The sequence below is a fragment of the Pelophylax lessonae genome (genome assembly GCF_965119305.1).
Source record: "Pelophylax lessonae genome assembly, chromosome: 6".
Taxonomy (NCBI): domain Eukaryota; kingdom Metazoa; phylum Chordata; class Amphibia; order Anura; family Ranidae; genus Pelophylax; species Pelophylax lessonae.
Window position 1 is genome coordinate 129,095,111 of NC_138773.1, and position 25,685 is coordinate 129,120,795.

A 25,685-nucleotide genomic window follows, 5' to 3' on the forward strand; every position below is an offset into this window, starting at 1 on the left:
AGCGAGACTACTGAGTCACTTTTCTGTCTTAATCATGTATTTGGAGTGACTTCCGCGTCTCCCATCTGCAGGGGGGATGTTGTTCTAGAGTCTGTAACACCACTAGAGTCCCATTCTGTAGGGGTATCACCCATTTCTGCTGTTCTATTGGTTTCTGTTGTTTTCTGGTTAGCAGATAAGAACTTTCTTATTTCCCCCTCTGATTTTCCTGGATTTTTCACTGTACACTTTTCCTCCCAAGAACTAGACGACACATAGGCTGGGAGTCAACTCAGAATGCATTGTTTATTGAAAACACAAGAGATCTACACTTCTCCAAAACCCCCTCCCTCTTCGAGTCATTCCACACAAACACACATCCCATAATATGCTTACAAGACAGACAGAAACAATAGGACAATGGAATGCAGGTATTCACAATAACAAACCGCACCCCACTAGCAGGGGTCTAAGAAACACTGCTGCCATATTCTAGCAATCTGCAATATTTCTTTATATATTTCCTCAGGGACACTGTTCAGTAATATTATGACCATTCTTTCAACACAAGCCACACTCTCAGTGTCCATTCCGCTACAGCCTTGGAATACCAGGTGCTGTAGGCTTTTCCATTATGCATTGGCTTTCTTTTTGTTTCTCCTGAGGTGCCATCTTGGCATGGCCAAGTTCAAAGGGGTCGAGGGTGACAGTGGTGATCGCCTACGGCCACATAACCCTGAATGCGCCCAATCTCGTCTGATCTCAGAAGCTAAGCAGGGTTGGGCCCGATTAGAACCTGGATGGGAGACCGCCTGGGAATACCAGGTGCTGCTGGTTTTTGGCTTTTCCTTTATTTGTTGGCTTTCTTTTGGTTTCTCCTGAGGTGCCATCTTGCCATGGACAAGTTCAAATGGGTCAAGGGTGGCAGGGATGATCGCCTACGGCCACATCAACCTGAATGTGCCCTATCTCGTCTGATCTCGGAAGCTAAGCAGGGTCAGGCCTGGTTAGTACCTGGATGGGAGACCGCCTGGGAATACCAGGAGCTGTAAGGCTTTTGGCTTTTCCTTTTTTTTTTATTTAAAATTTTGTAATATAACACGTGAGTATCAACAACAGAAAAGGTACAATTAAATACAGACATTATGCAAATTAGGTCACTCATAGTATGGGTAACCTGAACTGGGGAAGGGCAGGGTGGGGGGAGGGGGGTCCAGGGTCAAAAGAGCATGGAAACTGATGGGGAATGTGAGAGTGGGGAAGAGTTCTTGGGCGAGTCCTGGAACTTAAATGTATATTGATCCATAGAGGGGTCGGATTTGGGGAAGGAGTACTTGACGTAATTGTCCCATTTCTGTAGAAATGATTTCCGTGAGAATGGGGCTGAAAAAAACGTGTTGAGGCGGTCAATGGAAAGAAGTGTGGAAAGCTCTGATCTGACCCGGGAAACTAAGGGGGGAGTCGTGGAGATCCAATTAGTTAGGATTGTCCTACTGGCCACCAGTACACAGGTCAGGATCCACAGACTATGTGGCGAGGCAGGGGTGCTAGAACACTTTTGGAGGCGTTTGTCCCAGTAACCGAACAGGAGCAATATAGGGTCTTTGGGTATGTGCCACCTCGTCACTTCCCCGATGAAGGTCAGTACCTTCCCAGAATGTGGCAAAGAGAAGGTCTTTCCGCGGAACATAACGGACAATTATGAGCATCCTGAATCGTTTTGTTTAGAGGTACATTAGGCATTCACACAGTATACAGAAGTAAGTGTCGGCATGTATAAGCCCCAAAAATTAGCTCACATGGGTTTACCTGACAGCTAAGTATGTAGTATTTGGAGGCTCAAGGTACATTAGGCATTCACAGGATACAGAAGTAAGTGTCGGCCTGTATAGTCCCCAAAAATTAGCCCACATGGGTTTATCTGACAGCTAATAACGTAGTATTCTGTGGCTGAAGGTACATTAGGCATTCACAGGATACAGAAGTAAGTGTCAGCCTGTATAGGCCCCAAAAATTAGCTCACATGGGTTTAACTGACAGCAAAGAACGTACTGTATTTGATGACTGGAGGTACATTAGGCATTCACAGTATACAGAAGTGTCGGCCTGTATAGGCTCCAAAAATTAGCTCACATGGGTTTAACTGACAGCAAAGAACCTAGTGTATTTGATGGCTGGAGGTACATTAGGCATTTCCAGTATACAGAAGTAAGTGTCGGCCTGTATAGGCCCCAAACATTAGCTCACAAGGGTTTAACTGACACCAAAGAACGTAGTGCATTTGATGGCTGGAGGTACATCAGGCATTGACAGTATACAGAAGTAAGTGTCGGCCTGTTTAGGCCCCAAAACGTAGCTCACATGGGTTTAACTGACAGCAAAGAACGTATTATTGGATGGCTAGAGGTACATCAGGCATTCACACAGTATACAGAAGTAAGTGTCGGCCTGTATAGGCCCCAAAAATTAGCTCACATGGGTTTACCTGACTGCTAAGAACGTAGTATTCTGTGGCTAAAGGTACATTAGGCATTCACAGGATGCAGAAGTAAGTAGAAAATGTTAGGTGCCGACCCTAGAAAGGTCCTGCCACATCCCTAAGGACATATGAGAAAAAAGTGTATCAAGTGGTATTGGTGTTCCAATACACCAGACCCTAAATGAGCCCCACAGGGAACTATGTATTCTGAGGAAACACCCAACCTGGGACTTTGTAGGCAGGAGTTACTTGGCATGAATAGATAAATAGAAGACCAATTTAATATATAATGATTTTATTAATACATGTGTACAAAATTGTTAAAAAAGACACAGATGCAAGGGCATCAAAAGACAGTCAATATAGAAAATATGTGATCAATAAAATTATGAACCATATCCTAGAGTAGTGGGGTCACCCAGGTCCAACATGTTTCTCCGACTCTGCAGACTCTGACTTAAAAAGGCTTTTTAGACACTTGGAGACCAAAATAGAGTCATTTTGACCAAAAACTTTTTTCAGGCCATTGGAGCCCAAATGGCCTGTTTTAGACAAATCAAGTCTAAAAACGGCTTTTTAAGGCTCTAAAAGACAAGTCATTTTTACAAAAAATTTTTTTCAGACCTTTGGTGACCAAATGCCGTTATTTTGACTAACAAAAGGTTTTTAGACACTTGGAGACCAAAATAGAGTCATTTAGACCAAAAAAAATTTTTCAGGCCATTGGAGCCAAATGTCTAAAATCTTGTCTAAAACCAGCTTTTTAAGGCTCTAAAAGACAAAAATACAGTCATTTTGGCTAAAAAAAGTTTTTCAGACCTTTGGTCACCAAATGCAGTTACTATAGAACCATTTCCTGGGTATCCAGATTGGGGAGTTGTGCAAGACATAAAGAAGTTGAGGAGCCCACACCATCTTAATTAGATTGACTCGCCCAGCCACCGACAAGGGAACTTTGCAGCAGAGGTACGAGGTTCAGTGTGATATACTGGGTAGGATCAGGAGACACCTGGATCCCCAAATATTTGAAGCAGTCAACCACTCGCACTGTGGATGCACAGTCCGGAAGAGGCTGAGTTATGGGATCAACGGGCATTAAAACTGATTTATCCCAATTTATGGAAAATCCCGACAGGGACCCAAAATAGTCAATAAGGGACATTACCGCCCGCAAGGATTCCCCTGTATCACCTAGGTAGAGCAGTGTGTCCTCCGCATAGAGTGAGATAACGTCTGCATGGGAGCCCCTTCTGAACCCCACTATGTCAGGGGAGGACCGAATCTGCACCGCTAAGGTCTCCATTGCCATGGCAAACAGCAATGGAGATAGTGGGCAGCCCTGTCTAGTCCCCCTGTGCAAACAGAAGGGTCCAGAAAGCTCCCCTTTCACCCTCAGTCTGGCCGTGGGGGCAGCGTACAGTACCCGCACCCAGTTCAGAAAGTTCTCTCCCACACCAATGCGTTTGAGAACTTCCCATAGGTGCACCCATTCAACACTATCGAATGCCTTAGCGGCATCTAGCGAAAAGACTGCCTGGTTCCCAGGGTTGTCTACTGGGATCTGAAGGTTCAGAAATAGTCGGCGGAGATTAAGTGCCGTCGATTTGGTCAGGATAAACCCCGATTGATCCCTATGGACAACCCCCTGGACAACAGAGGACAGCCTAGTGGCCAGTATCTTAGCTAGAATTTTAACATCCGTTGTGAGTAGAGATATGGGCCTTTAGGAATCCGCCAAAAGCGGATCCTTGCCGGGCTTCAGCAGGAAAACAACTATAGCTTCGGACATAGAGGCAGGAAGGTGGCTGTTAGGGATACAAGAGGTAGCCTGATGGCAGAGGAAGGCCCCACGTGTGCCAGAGGGCGGTGCTTAGACGGGAACCCCCAAGGTAAGTGACACAGGCTAACCTGAGGTGCGGAATCTAAGTATCCACCGGTTTTCACCAGAGCCTCTAGTGGTGAGGATGGATTTTGCTGCGTGTGGATACCAGGTCGCAGTCCTCAGGGTCACCCCACCAAGGGAGAAGCCGGTCAAGATCCGAAGGCAGATAAGCAGACAAGGGAGATCCGAGAGAATGGTCAAACAAGCCGGGGGTCAGGACGGGCAGCAGGTCAACAAGGTCAGGAACAAGCCAAAGGTCAAAATGGATATCAAACAGGTAACAGGAAGCAGGCTTCAGGAACACAGGAAGAGCTGCAGACAAGTCAGCAAAGACACAGTGCTTCTGAGCTGTTTAAATAAGGCAGCCTCTTTGCCAATTACTGCAATTAGTCTGCTCTAGGTTAACCCTTTAGATTGCAGATTCATGACAGCACATCAGTGTGCTCAGGAAGCATTCCTAACATTACCCCCCCCCCCCTTAAGAGCAACCTCCGGGTGCCCAACAAACTGCTTTTCTGAGGATGGGAAAGAAAAAACGCCTGGATCAGGTCTGCGGCATGAATGTTACTCTCAGGTTCCCAGGAATTCTCTTCCGGCCCATAACCCTTCTATTTAATAAGGAACTGAAGCTGGTTACCTCTTTTCCGGCAATCAAGTACAGCCTCAATTTCGTACTCCATGTCGCCATCCACCATCACTGGTTCCGGAGGTCCAGGGCTTCTGCCGGGGAAGGCGTCGGGAACCGTGGGTTTTAAAAAAGAGTGACATGGAACACAGGATGGATCCATAGGGTATCAGGTAAGGATAACTCATAGGACACGGCATTGAGTCTTATTTTAACGGGGAATGGGCCGATAAACCTGGAAGCCAACTTCTTTGATGGGCAGGCCAAGCGCAGGTTAGCTGTGGATAAAAAGACCTGGTCACCTGGTTGGAGAACAGTTCTCCCCTCTTTTTCCCATCAAAGATTCTTTTGGACGCTATCTGAGCCTTGGCCAAGGTGTCCTCCATAAGTTTGTTATTACTCGTGAAGAAGTCAATGGTGACCTGAACTGCGGGCACTCTGGAATCGGATGGGACGTCGGGCAGAAAGAAAGGATGAAAACCATAATTGGCAAAGAAGGGAGATTGCCCGGTAACGGAATGTCGTGAATTATTAAAGGCAAATTCCGCAAATGGTAGTAATGCTACCCAGTCGTCCTGGACGAAGGTGGTAAAGCACCGGAGATATTCTTCCAGGGTCTGGTTTGTCCTCTCTGTTTGCCCGTTCGTCTGCGGGTGGTAAGCTGAGGACATAGATAATTCAATTTTTAGTAGCTTACACAAGGCCCTCCAAAAGCGGGACGTGAACTGTACCCCTCTGTCTGAGATAATGTTCGTGGGTACCCTGTGGAGTCGCACGATCTCCCTAATGAAGACTTCTGCAGTTTCTTTTGCAGAGGGGGTACCTTTGAGGGGTAGAAAGTGGGCCATCTTAGTAAGCCGGTCTACAACCACAAAAATGGCAGAGCACCCGGCCGAAGGTGGAAGTTCCAGGATAAAGTCCATGGCGATAGTTTGCCAGGGCCAGTCAGGGATTGGGAGTGGTCTGAGGAGACCCCACGCCTTACTTCTGGTAGTTTTACTTCTGGAGCAAGAAACACAGGAAGACACATAACTTCTGCAGTCTTTTCCCATCTCAGGCCACCAGAAGGTGCATTGCATGAGGTCAAGGGTCCTATGAACACCAAAATGGCCAGCCAGAGGGTGGTCATGGCAGGCAGCTAGACCCAAAACTCTGACTCCCTCCGGGACAAATATTTTGTCCTTAGCCCACAACAAACCATCCTTGCGTGACAGGGGTATCCCAGGTGGACCGGAAATTTTGGCAGAGGCTTGCTCAAGATGGGATTTCAGGCTAGTGAGCAGGAAGTTTTTCTCTGACAGGATAGTGTCAGGTACCAACTCTTCTTTAGTATTATCAAACATCCGGGACAGGGAATCCGGTTTGACATTTTTCGACCCGGGCCGATAGGTGATATGGAACGAGAATCTGGAGAAGAAGAGTGCCCATCGGGCCTGGCGGGGTCTAAGTCGCTTTGCAGATCTTAAGTACTCAAGGTTCTTATGATCGGTAAATATAAGAATCGGGTGTGATGCTCCTTCTAGTAGATATCTCCACTCTTCGAGAGTGGCTTTGATAGCCAGGAGTTCCCGCTCCCCGACATCATAGTTTTTCTCCGCGGGAGAGAGTTTCCGGGAAAAGGTCTCCAAGTGTCTAAAAAGCCTTTTTTAGTCAAAATAACTACGTTTGGTCACCAAAGGTTTGAAAAACTTTTTTTTAGCCAAAATGACTGTATTTTTGTCTTTTAGAGTCTTAAAAAGCCGGTTTTAGACAAGATAATTGCATTTCGTTACCAGTGATCTGAAAACATTTTTTTGGTCAAAATGACTCTATTTTGGTCTCCAAGTGTCTAAAAAGCCCATTTTAGTCAAAATAACTGTATTTGGTCACCAAAGGTCTTAAAAAAAATGTAGTCAAAATGATTGTATTTTCGTCTATTAGAGTCTTAAAAAGCCGGTTTTGGACAAGATAATTGCATTTGGTAACCAATCGCCTGAAACATTTGTTTGGGTCAAAATGACTATTTTGGTCTCCAAGTGTCTAAAAAGCCTATTTTAGTCAAAATAAATGCATTTGTTCACCAAAGGTCTGAAAACCTTTTTTTAGCCAAAATGACTGTATTTTTGTCTTTTAGAGTCTTAAAGAGCTGGTTTTAGACAAGATAATTGCATTTCGTATGCAGTGATCTGAAAACATTTTTTGGTCAAAATGATTCTATTTTGGTCTCCAAGTGTCTAAAAAGCCTTTTTTAGTCAAAATAACTGCATTTGGTCACCAAAGGGCGGAAAAAAAATGTAGTCAAAATGATTGTATTTTCGTCTGTTAGAGTCTTAAAAAGATGGTTTTGGACAAGATAATTGTATTTGGTAACTAAATCGCCTGAAACATTTGTTTGGGTTCAAACTGACTCTATTTTGGTCTCCAAGTGTCTTAAAAGCCTTTTTTAGTCACAATAACTGCATTTGGTCACCAAAGGTCTGAAAAACTTTTTTTAGCCAAAATGACTGTATTTTTGTCTTTTAGAGTCTTAAAAAGCCGGTTTTAGACAAGATAATTGCATTTCGTAACCAGTGATCTGAAAACATTTTTTTGGTCAAAATGACTCTATTTTGGTCTCCAAGTGTCTAAAAAGCCTTTTTTAGTCAAAATAACTGCATTTGGTCACCAAAGGTCTGAAAAACTTTTTTAGCCAAAATGACTGTATTTTTGTCTTTTAGAGTCTTAAAAAACCGGTTTTAGACAAGATAATTGCATTTCGTAACCAGTGATCTGAAAACATTTTTTTGGTCAAAATGACTCTATTTTGGTCTCCAAGTGTCTAAAAAGCCCTTTTTAGTCAAAATAACTATAATTGGTCACCAAAGGTCTGAAATAAAAAATTAGTCAAAATGACTGTATTTTCGTCTATTAGAGTCTTAAAAAGCCGGTTTTTGACAAGATAATTGCATTTGGTAACCAATCGCCCGAAACATTTGTTTGGGTCAAAATGATTCTATTTTGATCTCCAAGTGTCTAAAAAAGCCTTTTTTAGTCAAAATAACTGCATTTGGTCACCAAAGGTCTGAAAAACCTTTTTAGCCAAAATGACTGTATTTTTGTCTTTTAGAGTCTTAAAAAGACGGTTTTAGACAAGATAATTGCATTTCGTAACCAGTGATCTGAAAACATCTTTTTGGTCAAAATGACTCTATTTTGGTCTCCAAGTGTCTAAAAAGCCTTTTTTAGTCAAAATAACTACGTTTGGTCACCAAAGGTTTGAAAAACTTTTTTTTAGCCAAAATGACTGTATTTTTGTCTTTTAGAGTCTTAAAAAGCCGGTTTTAGACAAGATAATTGCATTTCGTTACCAGTGATCTGAAAACATTTTTTTGGTCAAAATGACTCTATTTTGGTCTCCAAGTGTCTAAAAAGCCCATTTTAGTCAAAATAACTGTATTTGGTCACCAAAGGTCTGAAAAAAAATGTAGTCAAAATGATTGTATTTTCGTCTATTAGAGTCTTAAAAAGCCGGTTTTGGACAAGATAATTGCATTTGGTAACCAATCGCCTGAAACATTTGTTTGGGTCAAAATGACTATTTTGGTCTCCAAGTGTCTAAAAAGCCTATTTTAGTCAAAATAAATGCATTTGTTCACCAAAGGTCTGAAAACCTTTTTTTAGCCAAAATGACTGTATTTTTGTCTTTTAGAGTCTTAAAGAGCTGGTTTTAGACAAGATAATTGCAATTCGTATGCAGTGATCTGAAAACATTTTTTTGGTCAAAATGATTCTATTTTGGTCTCCAAGTGTCTAAAAAGCCTTTTTTAGTCAAAATAACTGCATTTGGTCACCAAAGGGCGGAAAAAAAATGTAGTCAAAATGATTGTATTTTCGTCTGTTAGAGTCTTAAAAAGATGGTTTTGGACAAGATAATTGTATTTGGTAACTAAATCGCCTGAAACATTTGTTTGGGTTCAAACTGACTCTATTTTGGTCTCCAAGTGTCTTAAAAGCCTTTTTTAGTCAAAATAACTGCATTTGGTCACCAAAGGTCTGAAAAACTTTTTTTAGCCAAAATGACTGTATTTTTGTCTTTTAGAGTCTTAAAAAGTCGGTTTTAGACAAGATAATTGCATTTCGTAACCAGTGATCTGAAAACATTTTTTTGGTCAAAATGACTCTATTTTGGTCTCCAAGTGTCTAAAAAGCCTTTTTTAGTCAAAATAACTGCATTTGGTCACCAAAGGTCTGAAAAACTTTTTTTAGCCAAAATGACTGTATTTTTGTCTTTTAGAGTCTTAAAAAACCGGTTTTAGACAAGATAATTGCATTTCGTAACCAGTGATCTGAAAACATTTTTTTGTTCAAAATGACTCTATTTAGGTCTCCAAGTGTCTAAAAAGCCCTTTTTAGTCAAAATAACTACGTTTGGTCACCAAAGGTCTGAAAAACTTTTTTAGCCAAAATGACTGTATTTTTGTCTTTTAGAGTCTTAAAAAGCCGGTTTTAGACAAGATAATTGTATTTTATTACCAGTGATCTGAAAACATTTTTTTGGTCAAAATGACTCTATTTTGGTCTCCATGTGTCTAAAAAGCCCTTTTTAGTCAAAATAACTGCATTTGGTCACCAAAGGTCTGAAATAAAAATTTAGTCAAAATGACTGTATTTTCGTCTACTAGAGTCTTAAAAAGCCGGTCTTGGACATGATAATTGCATTTGGTAACCAACCGCCTGAACCATTTGTTTGGATCAAAATGACTCTATTTTGGTCTCCAAGTGTCTAAAAAGCATTTATTTTTTTGCATTTATTCACCAAAGGTCTGAATTTTTTTAATATTTATTGAGTATAAACAGTACACTGAATAAATAACATGAACGGTAGACATAATCAGTTACAGAACCAGTGTTCGGAAAAATACAAATATATAAAGGATATAACAGCAACAGTACAGGAAAACGTCATCCATAAACCATTGCATTCAGGTGAAAATTACAGCCAAGTAAACAAACCTGAGCATGTGCATAAGAGAAGGATAAATAAAAACATACAGTTATTCCCTCCCAATAGTAATAGGACCATGAACATCTAGCAATATAGCACACACCTCCGTAAAGTAGCAAAAACCCACCTGAAGTACTAAGTGCAAAGGAGAAGGGAAGGGAAAAAAGGAAAACAGTGGCAAAAAATTTAAAGGTTGGGGGGAGGGGGAAAGGAAGGGAGGACTCTGCACGCTAGACCTTCTCAAGAAATGCTACCCTATCCAATGAGCAGCCGATCCATAACCAACTGGGGGGAGCCAAGGCCGGGTCATCCAACCAAGGTTGCCATAACGAGGCAAATTTCTTGTGAGCATTTCGATGCTGGTATGGCTTTTCCCTGATTAAAGAGGCATTGACCTGTGTTATCCACTGGCCACTGCTCGGCACCCTGGAGGCGATCCAAAATCGATGATTGATGAGAGGCAAAGATCCCACGTCTGCCCATCTATGGGTCCAAGATCCCCCCTCCCACCCCGCACGAGCAGGGAGGGAAGAGGGGGTCCTGCACGGATCCCAACAGAAGGACATAAACCTGTGAGATCATACCCTTCTTGTCCGAGACCCGAAACACCTCACCCAACAGGCAGTGAGTGTCGGGTGTCAAAGAAGCCAAGCCTGCCTGGGCCATCATCGCGTGTCTCAATTGTAGGTAGCGAAAGAAACAGTGCCTAGGAACATCAAACTCCCTCTGTAAGTCTTGAATATATTTCAGTACCCCAGCTCTGAACAATTGTGCTATAAAATATACACCATGGGCCTCCCACATCTCCGCGCCCTCTAGACGAAACAGTTCCGAAAAGTTGCGATTATGCCAAATCGGAGTCTGAGGAAGGTAACCCGTGATCTGCAACATCCCCTTGACACAGCGCCACACCATGCGAATCAAGGAGAGTGTGGGTAACCGAGTCCCCATATTGGAGAACCCCGCTTCAAGGTGTACAAGGACAGGGTGAGGCGAGTCAGCAGAGACCCAATAGGAACGAATGGATCCAAAAGACCCCAGCCCCCCATATGCTGAACCTGGAAGGCTAGAAAATATACTCTGGGGTTGGGGACTGCCAAGCCACCACTATCCTTGCCCATCTGAAGGGTAGCCAATTTAATCCTAGCCACTTTTTAGCACCAGATCAGTTCTCGGAACTGGGAGTCAATCCTATAGAACCATTTCCTGGGTATCCAGATTGGGGAGTTGTGCAAGACATAAAGAAGTTGAGGAGCCCACACCATCTTAATTAGATTGACTCGCCCAGCCATCGACAAGGGAACTTTGCAGCAGAGGTACAAGGTTCAGTGTGATATACTGGGTAGGATCAGGAGACACCTGGATCCCCAAATATTTGAAGCAGTCAACCACTCGCACTGTGGATGCACAGTCCGGAAGAGGCTGAGTTATGGGATCAAGGGGCATTAAAACTGATTTATCCCAATTTATGGAAAATCCCGACAGGGACCCAAAATAGTCAATAAGGGACATTACCGCCCGCAAGGATTCCCCTGTATCACCTAGGTAGAGCAGTGTGTCATCCGCATAGAGTGAGATAACGTCTGCATGGGAGCCCCTTCTGAACCCCACTATGTCAGGGGAGGACCGAATCCGCGCCGCTAAGGTCTCCAGTGCCATGGCAAACAGCAATGGAGATAGTGGGCAGCCCTGTCTAGTCCCCCTGTGCAAACAGAAGGGTCCAGAAAGCTCCCCTTTCACCCTCAGTCTGGCCGTGGGGGCAGCGTACAGTACCCGCACCCAGTTCAGAAAGTTCTCTCCCACACCAATGCGTTTGAGAACTTCCCATAAGTACACCCATTCAACACTATCGAATGCCTTAGCGGCATTTAGCGAAAAGACTGCCCGGTTCCCAGGGTTGTCTACTGGGATCTGAAGGTTCAGAAATAGTCGGCGGAGATTAAGTGCCGTCGATTTGGTCAGGATAAACCCCGATTGATCCCTATGGACAACCCCCTGGACAACAGAGGACAGCCTAGTGGCCAGTATCTTAGCTAGAATTTTAACATCCATTGTGAGTAGAGATATGGGCCTTTAGGAATCCGTCAAAAGCGGATCCTTGCCGGGCTTCCGCAGGAAAACAACTATAGCTTCGGACATAGAGGCAGGAAGGTGGCTGTTAGGGATACAAGAGGTAGCCTGATGGCAGAGGAAGGCCCCACGTGTGCCAGAGGGCGGTGCTTAGACAGGAACCCCCAAGGTAAGTGACACAGGCTAACCTGAGGTGCGGAATCTAAGTATCCACCGGTCTTCCCCAGAGCCTCTAATGGTGAGGATGGATTTTGCTGCGTGTGGATACCAGGTCGCAGTCCTCAGGGTCACCCCACCAAGGGAGAAGCCGGTCAAGATCCGAAGGCAGATAAGCAGACAAGGGAGAGAGAATGGTCAAACAAGCCGGGGGTCAGGACGGGCAGCAGGTCAACAAGGTCAGGAACAAGCCAAAGGTCAAAATGGATATCAAACAGGTAACAGGAAGCAGGCTTCAGGAACACAGGAAGAGCTGCAGACAAGTCAGCAAAGACACAGTGCTTCTGAGCTGTTTAAATAAGGCAGCCTCTTTGCCAATTACTGCAATTAGTCTGCTCTAGGTTAACCCTTTAGATTGCAGATTCATGACAGCACATCAGTGTGCTCAGGAAGCATTCCTAACATTACCGGGTGCCCAACAAACTGCTTTTCTGAGGATGGGCAAGAAAAAACGCCTGGATCAGGTCTGCGGCATGAATGTTACTCTCAGGTTCCCAGGAATTCTCTTCCGGCCCATAACCCTTCTATTTAATAAGGAACTGAAGCTGGTTACCTCTTTTCCGGCAATCAAGTACAGCCTCAACTTCGTACTCCATGTCGCCATCCACCATCACTGGTTTCGGAGGTCCAGGGCTTCTGCCGGGGAAGGCGTCGGGAACCGCGGGTTTTAAAAAAGAGTGGCATGGAACACAGGATGGATCCGTAGGGTCCATCAGGTAAGGATAACTCATAGGACACGGCATTGAGTCTTATTTTAACGGGGAATGGGCCGATAAACCTGGAAGCCAACTTCTTGGATGGGCAGGCCAAGCGCAGGTTAGCTGTGGATAAAAAGACCTGGTCACCTGGTTGGAGAACAGTTCTCCCCTCTTTTTTCCCATCAAAGATTCTTTTGGACGCTATCTGAGCCTTGGCCAAGGTGTCCTGCAAAAGTTTGTTATTACTCGTGAAGAAGTCAATGGTGACCTGAACTGCGGGCACTCTGGAATCAGATGGGACGTCGGGCAGAAAGGAAGGATGAAAACCATAATTGGCAAAGAAGGGAGATTGCCCGGTAAAGGAATGTCGTGAATTATTAAAGGCAAATTCCGCAAATGGTAGTAATGCTACCCAGTCGTCCTGGACGAAGGTGGTAAAGCACCGGAGATATTGTTCCAGGGTCTGGTTTGTCCTCTCTGTTTGCCCGTTCGTCTGCGGGTGGTAAGCTGAGGACATAGATAATTCAATTTTTAGTAGCTTACACAAGGCCCTCCAAAAGCGGGACGTGAACTGTACCCCTCTGTCCGAGATAATGTTCGTGGGTACCCCGTGGAGTCGCACGGTCTCCCTAATGAAGACTTCTGCAGTTTCTTTTGCAGAGGGGGTACCTTTGAGGGGTAGAAAGTGGGCCATCTTAGTAAGCCGGTCTACAACCACAAAAATGGCAGAGCACCCGGCCGAAGGTGGAAGTTCCAGGATAAAGTCCATGGCGATAGTTTGCCAGGGCCAGTCAGGGATTGGGAGTGGTCTGAGGAGACCCCACGCCTTACTTCTGGTGGTTTTACTCCTGGAGCAAGAAACACAGGAAGACACATAACTTCTGCAGTCTTTTCCCATCTCAGGCCACCAGAAGGTGCATTGCATGAGGTCAAGGGTCCTATGAACACCAAAATGGCCAGCCAGAGGGTGGTCATGGCAGGCAGCTAGAACCGAAACTCTGACTCCCTCCGGGACAAATATTCTGTCCTTAGCCCACAACAAACCATCCTTGCGTGACAGGGGTATCCCAGGTGGACCGGAAATTTTGGCAGAGGCTTGCTCAAGATGGGATTTCAGGCTAGTGAGCAGGAAGTTTTTCTCTGACAGGATAGTGTCAGGTACCAACTCTTCTTTAGTATTATCAAACATCCGGGACAGGGAATCCGGTTTGACATTTTTCGACCCGGGCCAATAGGTGATATGGAACGAGAATCTGAAGAAGAAGAGTGCCCATCGGGCCTGGCGGGGTCTAAGTTGCTTTGCAGATCTTAAGTACTCAAGGTTCTTATGATCGGTAAATATAAGAATCGGGTGTGATGCTCCTTCTAGTAGATATCTCCACTCTTCGAGAGTGGCTTTGATAGCCAGGAGTTCCCGGTCCCCGACATCATAGTTTTTCTCCGCGGGAGAGAGTTTCCGGGAAAAGAAGGCTATTGGGTGAGTTAAGTCTCTAGTTCCCTGTCTTTGGGAGATGACTGCCCCGACCGCAACGTCCAATGCATCTACCTCCAGGAGATAGGGTAAGGCAGGATCCGGGTGACTTAGGATAGGGGCAGAGGTAAAATGTTTTTTAAGAACCGAGAAGGCGGACTGAGCTTCTGGGGTCCACTGGAAGTGGACGTTCTTCTTAGTAAGGTGAGTAATAGGGGCTATGATGTTAGAGAACCCCTTAATGAACCTCCTATAAAAATTAGTGAAGCCAACGAAGCGCTGTACTCCCTTTTTGTCTGATGGAGGTGGCCAGTCCAGAATTGCAGAGACCTTCTGAGGATCCATCTCTATTCCTTCTGTGGAAATTATTAACCCCAGAAACAGGATACTGTTCTGTTCAAAAACGCACTTCTCGGCCTTGGCGTAGAGACCATGCTGGCGAAGGCGACCGAGGACATTTCGAACGTGCTCGCGATGCTGCTCTAGGGATGTTGAGAAGATTAGGATGTCATCCAAGTATACGATGATGAAGATATCCAACCAATCCCTGAAGATGTCGTTCACAAAGTGTTGGAACGTGGCAGGAGCATTACAAAGGCCAAATGGCATTACCAGGTATTCAAAATGTCCGAATCTAGTGCGGAAAGCAGTCTTCCATTCGTCGCCCTCTCAGATGCACACCAAGTTGTACGCCCCACGAAGATCCAGCTTAGTAAACAGAATGGCAGATCTGAGTCTCTGAAAGAGTTCGGGGACTAGAGGAAGGGGATAACGGTTTTTAATAGTAACTTTATTTAAATCCCTATAATCGATGCAGGGTCGGAGGGTGTGATCCTTCTTCTCTACGAAGAAGATACCTGCCCCTGCTGGAGAGGTAGAGGGACAGATGAACCCCTTCTTCAGACTTTCGTCTACATAGTCCTTTAAGACGTCCAGCTCACGTTCAGAAAGAAATACAGCTGGCAGGCGTTGCGAACGGCGCGGAATTTACCGCGATCCCCGGAATATTTTTCGGGAGCAGGAACTCGAGGTTCTGGTGGCAGCATCACTACGGTAGGGCCAGAAGCAGGTGCAGAGAGTGCTGCAGCAGGAGAGGAAGCAGATAATACAGGAGGATCCCCCTGAAGTGTCGTAGAGAGCAGCCTTTCCTCTAGCTGTGTGTAGCCGTCTTGAAGCGACTTTACGGTTTGAGATAGGGCTGCGAGGTGTTGGCAGATCTCTTCCAACGGTGAGGCTTCTCTTGCAGGCTCCGTCATGGCTGACTTGTACTGTTAGGGATACAAGTGGTAGCCTGATGGCAGAGGAAGGCCCCACGTGTGCCAGAGGGCGGAGCTTAGACGGGAACCCCCAAGGTAAGTGACACAGGCTAACCTGAGGTGCGGAATCTAAGTATCCACCGGTTTTCGCCAGAGCCTCTAGTGGGGAGGATGGATTTTGCTGCGTGTGGATACCAGGTCGCAGTCCTCAGGGTCGCCCCACCAAGGGAGAAGCCGGTCATGATCCGAAGGCAGATAAGCAGACAAGGGAGATCCGAGAGAATGGTCAAACAAGCCGCGGGTCAGGACGGGCAGCAGGTCAACAAGGTCAGGAACAAGCCAAAGGTCAAAACGGATATCAAATAGGTAACAGGAAGCAGGCTTCAGGAACACAGGAAGAGCTGCAGACAAGTCAGCAAAGACACAGTGCTTCTGAGCTGTTTAAATAAGGCAGCCTGTTTGCCAATTACTGCAATTAGTCTGCTCTAGGTTAACCCTTTAGATTGCAGATTCATGACAGCACATCAGTGTGCTCAGGAAGCATTCCTAACAGCGGCCAATACGGAAGGCTTCGTTATATACCCGCAGCAGCACGGGCACCAACTGTTCAGCGTATCGGCTGTAAACCTCCGACGGGATACCATCAGCCCCCGGAGATTTACCAGGCTTAGTAGATTTCAAGGCCGCATAAAGTTCATTTTCCGTAAGGGGGGCCCCAAGCACAGCCACGTCCCAGGCAGACAGAGAAGGCAAATCGCAGGAAGCCAAAAAAATCGGAAATTTCTCGTGAGTCAGCTGAGATCTTAGAGGAGTAAAGATCAGCATAAAACTTCCCAAGTACTCTCCGTATGTCAGCCGTGGCGTGCCAGAGCACCCCCTGAGGATCCCTAATCTGGGGTATAAATGCCGCAGGCTGCTGCGAGCGAACCAGCATGGCCAACATAAGACCCGTGTTTTCTCCCTTCTCAAAATACCTCTGCTGCAAGAATAAGCGCTTGTTTTCAGCCTTTTGAATCAAGACCGACTTGGCCATAGATTGGGCAGCCAGCCACGACCTCTGAGTATCATCTGACGGGTCCCTAACATAAGTTTCCTCCGCTCTAGTCACACAGCGTCCAACACAGTATTCTCCCATTGCCTGGTGTCCGTTTTAATGGCATTAAACGTACGTATAAACTGACCTCCCATGAATGCCTTAGCCGCATCCCACACCACCCCCACCTCTGCGGATTCCAAATTGTCAGCAAAAAAGGATGTTAGTTTGGGTGGCAGGGGATGGTAGAAATATCCATGATAAAAGAACGATTAGTAAAGTTGGAAAAAAGGAAAGAACTTCAGGAGGAAAGAGAATTTAGAATGCAACTACAACTTGAGGATATGGAAAACCGGAATAGGCGCAATAACTTAAGGATTTGGGGACTATTGGAGTCCTTGAATGGCCCACAACTGGAAGATTCCGTAAATACCCTATTCAAAAATATTCTGGGGGAAAATTATCCAGGCAAAATAGAGCTTGATAGGATACATAGGATCCAGAGCCCGCAGAAAAAGCCCCAGGAGAAACCAAGGGACGTTATCTGTAAATTGCATTATTATACTCAGAAGGATCTGATTTTGCAAAAAGCCCGGGTTTCCAGGGAGTGGAAGTTGGAGGATATGGACATTTTGATTTTTTTGGATATATTAAGAGAGACACTGCAGAGAAGGGCCATCCTGAAACCTATTCTGGAGTTGGCGAAGAAAAAAGGGTGCACCTATAGATGGGGCTTCCCATTTACAGTGACTTTCTGTAGAGAGGGACGTTTCGTCACTCTACGCATTTATCAAGAAAGAGAAACTCTTTTAGAGTCTTAAAAAAACGGTTTTAGACAAGATAATTGCATTTCGTAACCAGTGATCTGAAAACATTTTTTTGTTCAAAATGACTCTATTTAGGTCTCCAAGTGTCTAAAAAGCCCTTTTTAGTCAAAATAACTACGTTTGGTCACCAAAGGTCTGAAAAACTTTTTTAGCCAAAATGACTGTATTTTTGTCTTTTAGAGTCTTAAAAAGCCGGTTTTAGACAAGATAATTGCATTTTATTACCAGTGATCTGAAAACATTTTTTTGGTCAAAATGACTCTATTTTGGTCTCCATGTGTCTAAAAAGCCCTTTTTAGTCAAAATAACTGCATTTGGTCACCAAAGGTCTGAAATAAAAATTTAGTCAAAATGACTGTATTTTCGTCTACTAGAGTCTTAAAAAGCCGGTCTTGGACAAGATAATTGCATTTGGTAACCAACCGCCTGAACCATTTGTTTGGATCAAAATGACTCTATTTTGGTCTCCAAGTGTCTAAAAAGCATTTATTTTTTTGCATTTATTCACCAAAGGTCTGAATTTTTTTAATATTTATTGAGTATAAACAGTACACTGAATAAATAACATGAACGGTAGACATAATCAGTTACAGAACCAGTGTTCGGAAAAATACAAATATATAAAGGATATAACAGCAACAGTACAGGAAAGCGTCATCCATAAACCATTGCATTCAGGTGAAAATTACAGCCAAGTAAACAAACCTGAGCATGTGCATAAGAGAAGGATAAATAAAAACATACAGTTATTCCCTCCCAATAGTAATAGGACCATGAACATCTAGCAATATAGCACACACCTCCGTAAAGTAGCAAAAACCCACCTGAAGTACTAAGTGCAAAGGAGAAGGGAAGGGAAAAAAGGAAAACAGTGGCAGAAAATTTAAAGGTTGGGGGGAGGGGGAAAGGAAGGGAGGACTCTGCACGCTAGACCTTCTCAAGAAATGCTACCCTATCCAATGAGCAGCCGATCCATAACCAACTGGGGGGAGCCAAGGCCGGGTCATCCAACCAAGGTTGCCATAACGAGGCAAATTTCTTGTGAGCATTTCGATGCTGGTATGGCTTTTCCCTGATTAAAGAGGCATTGACCTGTGTTATCCACTGGCCACTGCTCGGCACCCTGGAGGCGATCCAAAATCGATGATTGATGAGAGGCAAAGATCCCACGTCTGCCCATCTATGGGTCCAAGATCCCCCCTCCCACCCCGCACGAGCAGGGAGGGAAGAGGGGGTCCTGCACGGATCCCAACAGAAGGACATAAACCTGTGAGATCATACCCTTCTTGTCCGAGACCCGAAACACCTCACCCAACAGGCAGTGAGTGTCGGGTGTCAAAGAAGCCAAGCCTGCCTGGGCCATCATCGCGTGTCTCAATTGTAGGTAGCGAAAGAAACAGTGCCTAGGAACATCAAACTCCCTCTGTAAGTCTTGAATATATTTCAGTACCCCAGCTCTGAACAATTGTGCTATAAAATATACACCATGGGCCTCCCACATCTCCGCGCCCTCTAGACGAAACAGTTCCGAAAAGTTGCGATTATGCCAAATCGGAGTCTGAGAAAGGTAACCCGTGATCTGCAACATCCCCTTGACACAGCGCCACACCATGCGAATCAAGGAGAGTGTGGGTAACCGAGTCCCCATATTGGAGAACCCCGCTTCAAGGTGTCCAAGGACAGGGTGAGGCGAGTCAGCAGAGACCCAATAGGAACGAATGGATCCAAAAGACCCCAGCCCCCCATATGCTGAACCTGGAAGGCTAGAAAATATACTCTGGGGTTGGGGACTGCCAAGCCACCACTATCCTTGCCCATCTGAAGGGTAGCCAATTTAATCCTAGCCACTTTTTAGCACCAGATCAGTTCTCGGAACTGGGAGTCAATCCTATAGAACCATTTCCTGGGTATCCAGATTGGGGAGTTGTGCAAGACATAAAGAAGTTGAGGAGCCCACACCATCTTAATTAGATTGACTCGCCCAGCCATCGACAAGGGAACTTTGCAGCAGAGGTACAAGGTTCAGTGTGATATACTGGGTAGGATCAGGAGACACCTGGATCCCCAAATATTTGAAGCAGTCAACCACTCGCACTGTGGATGCACAGTCCGGAAGAGGCTGAGTTATGGGATCAAGGGGCATTAAAACTGATTTATCCCAATTTATGGAAAATCCCGACAGGGACCCAAAATAGTCAATAAGGGACATTACCGCCCGCAAGGATTCCCCTGTATCACCTAGGTAGAGCAGTGTGTCATCCGCATAGAGTGAGATAACGTCTGCATGGGAGCCCCTTCTGAACCCCACTATGTCAGGGGAGGACCGAATCCGCGCCGCTAAGGTCTCCAGTGCCATGGCAAACAGCAATGGAGATAGTGGGCAGCCCTGTCTAGTCCCCCTGTGCAAACAGAAGGGTCCAGAAAGCTCCCCTTTCACCCTCAGTCTGGCCGTGGGGGCAGCGTACAGTACCCGCACCCAGTTCAGAAAGTTCTCTCCCACACCAATGCGTTTGAGAACTTCCCATAAGTACACCCATTCAACACTATCGAATGCCTTAGCGGCATTTAGCGAAAAGACTGCCCGGTTCCCAGGGTTGTCTACTGGGATCTGAAGGTTCAGAAATAGTCGGCGGAGATTAAGTGCCGTCGATTTGGTCAGGATAAACCCCGATTGATCCCTATGGACAACCCCCTGGACAACAGAGGACAGCCTAGTGGCCAGTATCTTAGCTAGAATTTTAACATCCGTTGTGAGTAGAGATATGGGCCTTTAGGAATCCGTCAAAAGCGGATCCTTGCCGGGCTTCCGCAGGAAAACAACTATAGCTTCGGACATAGAGGCAGGAAGGTGGCTGTTAGGGATACAAGAGGTAGCCTGATGGCAGAGGAAGGCCCCACGTGTGCCAGAGGGCGGTGCTTAGACGGGAACCCCCAAGGTAAGTGACACAGGCTAACCTGAGGTGCGGAATCTAAGTATCCACCGGTCTTCCCCAGAGCCTCTAGTAGGATGGATTTTGCTGCGTGTGGATACCAGGTCGCAGTCCTCAGGGTCACCCCACCAAGGGAGAAGCCGGTCAAGATCCGAAGGCAGATAAGCAGACAAGGGAGATCCGAGAGAATGGTCAAACAAGCCGGGGGTCAGGACGGGCAGCAGGTCAACAAGGTCAGGAACAAGCCAAAGGTCAAAATGGATATCAAACAGGTAAGAGACTTAAGATGAGCGGTTGACTTATAATTAGAGATTAAGCTAAGAAAGCAAGGCTCTGGAATACTGGGGGTTTAAAACTCTATTGAAATTAGATGCTTGGAAGGGAGACAGAGGGGAGGTTTTGGAATAGGAGAATGAAAGAAGGGGCCCCCAGGGAGGGGGGAGGAGGGTATGGGGCATTGAGGGGGGGAGAGGGGAGGGGGGAGAGGGGAGAAATAATGGCAAGATGGATGTAGGTGGAAAGGGAGAGGGGAGGGAGGAGCAGGAGCTTGGGAGACCGCTTTGGGTATTTTACCCCCAAAAAATTAAGAACACACTAGTGGCAGTAAGATGCCGTGTGTTGGAAGGATTTAAATCCGACCTGGGAACCCTATTGGGACAGAGTTTTACTCGTCCCAACTGGGATTGGGACACAGGCGAGTGAAAGAGGGGTTTGGTAAGTGTGAGTGTGTAATAAAGAGTGAGTTTGCTCTTGTTTGTTTTCTTTGGGGTTTTTTGTGTGTGTTTTTTTTTTCTCCCTCTCGTCCTTTTCCTCCTCTGTTCGCTTCCCCCCTGCCTCTTAGGTCCCTGAGAGTAGTTAATGGAGGATATCAAGATTGTCTCCCTTAATGTGAAGGGCTTGAATGTACCGGAAAAAAGGCGGATACTTCTGTCAGAGCTCAAACGGGTAAAGGCAAATATAGCATTTATCCAGGAGACTCATTTTAAGTCAGATAAACTCCCGTACTTGAAAAATAATGCATTCCCATATATATACACCACGCGACTAATATGCAAACATAATCTCGAGGGGTATCGATACTAATAGATAGGAAAACTCCATGGCTGTTGGAGGAGAAGCTAAGCGATGATAATGGCAGATTCTTGTTCTTAAAGGGAAAGATAGGGGAAACCCAGTTAACCTTGGCCACTTTATACGCTCCTAATAAACATTAGGATAGGTTTGTAGCTAAAACACTAAACACGCTTAGAAAATTTACACAAGGGCAATTATTGCTAGGAGGCTATTTTAATATGCCTCTGTCTCCAACGGTCGATACCTCTAGGTCTAAATCGACCATTTCTGCAATGGCTTGCAGACGGATGCTAAGGACTCTATACAAGGAACAAATGATAGATGTATGGCTTATTCAACACCCGACGGAAAGGGAATTTACATTTTATTCAAGTCCACATGGGAGTTATTCGAGAATAGATTTCTTTCTGGTCCCCCACACTCATCTCCAAGCGGTTAAATGCACTGATATAGACAATATAACATGGTCAGATCACGCAATGATCTCAAAGATTTATAGTGTCACAACAATTAATTCAATAAAACAGAGATCTTGGAAATTAAACGAGAGTCTTTTGCAGATAGAAGAGGTGAGGGTGGAGGTACAGAAGAAGCTTAGGGACTATTTCGATGTTAACGATCAGCCAGGATGCTCTATAGGAATATTGTGGGAAGCCCATGAATCAGTGATAAGAGGAGTTCTGATTAAGCATGGAGCAAGAATAAAGAAAGAAAGAAATAAACAATTAACAACATTATTAGAGAAACTTAAAATATTAGAAATAGAGCATAAACAGAAAAAGGTAAATAAGACACTAGAGGAACTAGTTATCGTAAGAAAACAAATATCAGATCTACTCCAATATAGAGCTAAGGCTGCAATACAAATATCGAGAAAGGTATCCTATGAATCAGGAAACAAATGTGGAAAGACCTTAGCAAGATCTATTCAGAACCAAAAATTAAGATCTTATATCCCACAGATTGTAACATCAGAGGGTAGTAAGAAGCTGATACCGAAACAAATTTCTGATGAGTTTAGGAATTTTTATTCTCTGTTGTATAATTTACCGGAGACAGGGAAAACACAGAAAGAGAAGGATGAGTATTTGATACAAACAGGTCTCCCTAAACTATCGGAAGAAGAACGAGAAGATCTGGAAAAACAAATCTCGTTAGAGGAAATACAATAGACTATAAAAAACATGAAGATAGGCAAAGCACCAGGACCGGATGGATTAACACCACAGTACTTCCATGTATTGTCCCCAATTTTGGGACCATACATGGAAAGACTATTTAATGAGAGAGGTCCAGAGGGGATGTTTGCCAGAGATACTTTGGCAGACTACTTGACGCTGATTCTGAAGGAGGGTAAGGACCCAGCAAATTGCGGAAGTTATAGGCCTATCTCCCTGTTAAATACAGATTTAAAAATCTTCACAAAAATATTAGCTACTAGAATGTCGAGGATCCTTTCGAGGGTAATTCATTTAGATCAAGTAGGATTCATGATGGCAAGAGAAGCGAAAGACAATACTACGAGAGTCCTCAATTTAATCCACATAGTTAATAAAGCAAGGACCCCCTGTGTTATACTGAGCACCGACGCAGAAAAGGCTTTCGATAGAGTTGAGTGGGCCTTTATGCAGTCAGTGCTCAGATATATAGGAGTAGGAGAAGTAATGAGGGAAAGAATCACCAAAGTCTATTCAAATCCGACAGCGAGGGTGAAGGCTAATGGGGTACTCTCAGAACCTTTTTATATAAAGAATGGCACAAGACAAGGATGTCCACTTTCCCCATTGCTCTTCGCTCTAGTACTGGAACCTTTCTTATGTGAAATCCGCATGAATACGGATATAAGAGGAGTTTCCCAGGGCAAAGAGCAATATAAAATCGCAGCCTATGCGGATGATCTGTTATTTTCCTTGACAGAGCCAGACATCTCACTACCTGTGCTCCTAAAGGAATTTAAACAGTATGGGGACATGTCAAAATGACTCTATTTAGGTCTCCAAGTGTCTAAAAAGCCCTTTTTAGTCAAAATAACTACGTTTGGTCACCAAAAGTCTGAAAAACTTTTTTAGCCAAAATGACTGTATTTTTGTATTTTAGAGTCTTAAAAAGCCGGTTTTAGACAAGATAATTGCATTTCGTTACCAGTGATCTGAAAACATTTTTTTGGTCAAAATGACTCAATTTTGTCTCCATGTGTCTAAAAAGCCCTTTTTAGTCAAAATAACTGCATTTGGTCACCAACCGCCTGAAACATTTGTTTGGGTCAAAATGACTCTATTTTGGTCTCCAAGTGTCTAAAAAGCATTTACTTTTTGCATTTAATCACCAAAGGTCTGAATTTTTTTTAAATATTTATTGAGTATAAACAGTACACTGAATAAATAACATGAACGGTAGACATAATCAGTTACAGAACCAGTGTTCGGAAAAATACAAATATATAAAGGATATAACAGCAACAGTACAGGAAAACGTCATCCATAAACCATTGCATTCAGGTGAAAATTACAGCCAAGTAAACAAACCTGAGCATGTGCCCATGTGCATAAGAGAAGGATAAATAAAAACATACAGTTATTCCCTCCCAATAGTAATAGGACCATGAACATCTAGCAATATAGCACACACCTCCGTAAAGTAGCAAAAACCCACCTGAAGTACTAAGTGCAAAGGAGAAGGGAAGGGAAAAAAGGAAAACAGTGGCAGAAAATTTAAAGGTTGGGGGGAGGGGGAAAGGAAGGGAGGACTCTGCACGCTAGACCTTCTCAAGAAATGCTACCCTATCCAATGAGCAGCCGATCCATAACCAACTGGGGGGAGCCAAGGCCGGGTCATCCAACCAAGGTTGCCATAACGGGGAAAATTTCTTGTGAGCATTTCGATGCTGGTATGGCTTTTCCCTGATTAAAGAGGCATTGACCTGTGTTATCCACTGGCCCCTGCTCGGCACCCTGGAGGCGATCCAAAATCGATGATTGATGAGAGGCAAAGATCCCACGTCTGCCCATCTATGGGTCCAAGATCCCCCCTCCCACCCCGCACGAGCAGGGAGGGAAGAGGGGTCCTGCACGGATCCCAACAGAAGGACATAAACCTGTGAGATCATACCCTTCTTGTCCGAGACCCGAAACACCTCACCCAACAGGCAGTGAGTGTCGGGTGTCAAAGAAGCCAAGCCTGCCTGGGCCATCATCGCGTGTCTCAATTGTAGGTAGCGAAAGAAACAGTGCCTAGGAACATCAAACTCCCTCTGTAAGTCTTGAATATATTTCAGTACCCCAGCTCTGAACAATTGTGCTATAAAATATACACCATGTGCCTCCCACATCTCCGCGCCCTCTAGACGAAACATTTCCGAAAAGTTGCGATTATGCCAAATCGGAGTCTGAGGAAGGTAACCCGTGATCTGCAACATCCCCTTGACACAGTGCCACACCATGCGAATCAAGGCGAGTGTGGGTAACCGAGTCCCCATATTGGAGAACCCCGCTTCAAGGTGTACAAGGACAGGGTGAGGCGAGTCAGTAGGGACCCAATAGGAACGAATGGATCCAAAAGACCCCATCCCCCCATATGCTGAACCTGGAAGGCTAGAAAATATATTCTGGGGTTGGGGACTGCCAAGCCACCACTATCCTTGTCCATCTGCAGGGTAGCCAATTTAATCCTAGCCACTTTTTAGCACCAGATCAGTTCTCGGAACTGGGAGTCAATCCTATGCAACCATTTCCTGGGTATCCAGATTGGGGAGTTGTGCAAGACATAAAGAAGTTGAGGAGCCCACACCATCTTAATTAGATTGACTCGCCCAGCCACCGACAAGGGAACTTTGCAGCAGAGGTACGAGGTTCAGTGTGATATACTGGGTAGGATCAGGAGACACCTGGATCCCCAAATATTTGAAGCAGTCAACCACTCGCACTGTGGATGCACAGTCCGGAAGAGGCTGAGTTATGGGATCAAGGGGCATTAAAACTGATTTATCCCAATTTATGGAAAATCCCGACAGGGACCCAAAATAGTCAATAAGGGACATTACCGCCCGCAAGGATTCCCCTGTATCACCTAGGTAGAGCAGTGTGTCATCCGCATAGAGTGAGATAACGTCTGCATGGGAGCCCCTTCTGAACCCCACTATGTCAGGGGAGGACCGAATCCGCGCCGCTAAGGTCTCCAGTGCCA